This window comes from Aplysia californica, unplaced genomic scaffold, assembly GCF_000002075.1.
Source record: "Aplysia californica isolate F4 #8 unplaced genomic scaffold, AplCal3.0 scaffold00288, whole genome shotgun sequence".
In the NCBI taxonomy this organism is placed as follows: domain Eukaryota; kingdom Metazoa; phylum Mollusca; class Gastropoda; order Aplysiida; family Aplysiidae; genus Aplysia; species Aplysia californica.
Genome location: NW_004797558.1, coordinates 37222 through 39721, shown reverse-complemented (window position 1 = coordinate 39721; position 2500 = coordinate 37222).

Below are 2500 nucleotides of genomic sequence, written 5' to 3'. Positions count from 1 at the left end.
TTTTTATTTTTTATCATGAAGAGCTATAAAATGATAAAGAGTGCTTGTGGCCAAAATGCCTTAATTAGGATAGGTTTAGAGAGGAGAGGTGATTTGATAAAACGTCATTATATCAGAGAGTTCGAGAGTTTCAACACGGTTCCGCCCCTTTTCCGTCTTTAAACTGTGGTAAAATCCGATTTGTGTGCGACGATTTGGCCTCTTGATCTTCGAGAGCATGACCCAAGGCTTCGTACAAAACGTTTAGACTCCAAGCATCTGGTACCAAAAAATGCTTCAAATCTCGCAAAAGTGGGAAGTAAACACGTCTGATAGAAAACTGTTTTCTCAATTTTTTTTTCTTTTACTCCAAGAACATAAAATGGACGGAGGTGTTGTTTAGAGTTTAGAGAAAAGAGGAGGGAAATCCAAGATAAATTAACAGTAAGTCAACACTCTACCTCCACCACCCTACCACTTTCCCCCTCCACCCTTTCCCAAGCCACCACCCCCAAAACACAATAAAATTAATCAAAATAAGATTCACCGAATTTGATGGGAGTTCTTAAAAAAGAAATGTAATTTCCGTCCTTACAGTTGACTCAGAGAACTATGATTCCTCCTCTCTCTCTCTCTCTCTCTCTCTCTCTCGTATATATCTCTCTTTCCCCTCTTTATTCCCTCTCTATCCCTGTCTTTTTTAATTCCCCCTATCTTTCTCTCTCTCACCTCCTCCATATCGCGCTCTCTGTCTTTCCTTTATTCACTCCTCATTCTCTCTCTCTCTCTCTCTCTCTCTCTCTCTCTCTCTCTCTCTCTCTCTTCATCTCAAAAACAACAGAACGAAATGAAATATTTAAGAAACGACAACAAGAAATTTCAATAAATGCTGATACCTTGCGTGGATTGAATTTGGAAATAAAGACAAGAATTGATGGCCTGTGCTCCACTGGGAGTTAAAAAGGGCAAGAGAGAGAGAGAGAGTTATCAGAACAAACTTTGTCCACTCTAGAAAACTTAGTAGATCCGTTTGGTTTTTTTCCCCACTGCAAAGCAAAGTCAAACTGTGGAATAGTAGTTTGGAAAGAAGGAGTGCCTTTCAGTGCCATCCTTTAGTAGGGCACAGACTTAACTTCATGCGCATTTCAGCAGCGTTAAATTTTGTTCGAGGTAGGATTGTGCCAAAAGAGAAGAATGAGACAAACAGAAAAAAGATATAACATAAAGAAAAGACTGCCAAGAGGGAAGGAAAGGGCGTGGGTGGATTATATTATAGGATAAATTATGTTACGACGCAGTGGAATCAAGCGCTCGTCCAAATAATGAAATCGAAGAAACTGACATTTTTTTTTCTCCCGTTAGGCAGTTTCTACCGATTTCTTTCTTTAAAAAAAAGATAGCTCACCTTTTACGTCCATGAGGAATACATTTATGTGTGGATTTTACTGAAACAAGTTGGTCAGAGGCACAACAAATGTAAATTTGTAGTTGTCAAGTACACTCAAGAATTGGTAGCCACCAGACTTTGGCCGAGATCTTCTCGCTAATTTTACCTCTAACGCCAGGTGATTTCCCCCCCCCCCCTTTTCCCCTTTCAACCCCTCCTTCAATAGGAATCATCTGGATTTCTATTTAAGATACATGTGTATTTTTTCCATCAAGCGCAAGAAAAATGAATAAGCTTCAGGATGATACCAATAACTCCGTATGACCCAAAATTGACGAGCGCCTGATTCTACCGTGTCGTGACACAATTATATTAAAAACAGCGGACCGTCTGTCTTTTTCATCCAGTTGAAAAAATCCGCCCGAATAACTCCGAAGGATATCCAAATCGTCATAAAGACAAGCGGTGCAGAGGCAATAATAATCGAGAAAATACTAAACGACATGAGCCTTCAATGGAAGAACAGGAAAAAGTGAGTATAATTTCTGACTGATTACATTCCATTATAGTCTTTTTCTCCCGGCGCCTCGGAGAACATCACCACCTACCGTTTTACCGCCACCACAAAAACGATGGACAGAATTCCTAGGATTCTCATATTCAAAACGTGGCGCAGTCAAGCTTAAAACCGTTTATGAAATTTATCTGTGCCATAATGGGGGAATAAAGCTGCACATTGTGCACAGTTGTAGTTGAATCGAAAGGGCTGAGGAAACCTCGAGGCTGCCAGGGATAGATTTTTTCCCCTGCGTTTTAAATAAGATGATAACGGATGTTGTAACTATATTAAATATTTTAATTCCAGCATGTAGAGTTTTTTTAGAGTGATTTTTTTCCCTCCAGATCTTAACGGATGTTGTAACTGTGTTAAATATTTCAATTCTAGTATAGGTTATAAGTCATTCAGGGGTAGAATATTAAACACAGAATTATGAGTCCTCGGTATTACTTTAGTTACAGCAATGGCCTTATTTCTTACCACAATTACTTATTATGCTGGGCATAGTGTTTTCATATCTGTGTATGGATTTGGGAGAGGAGGGAGGGGGAGTTTGTTTACTAATGTAACCCCCA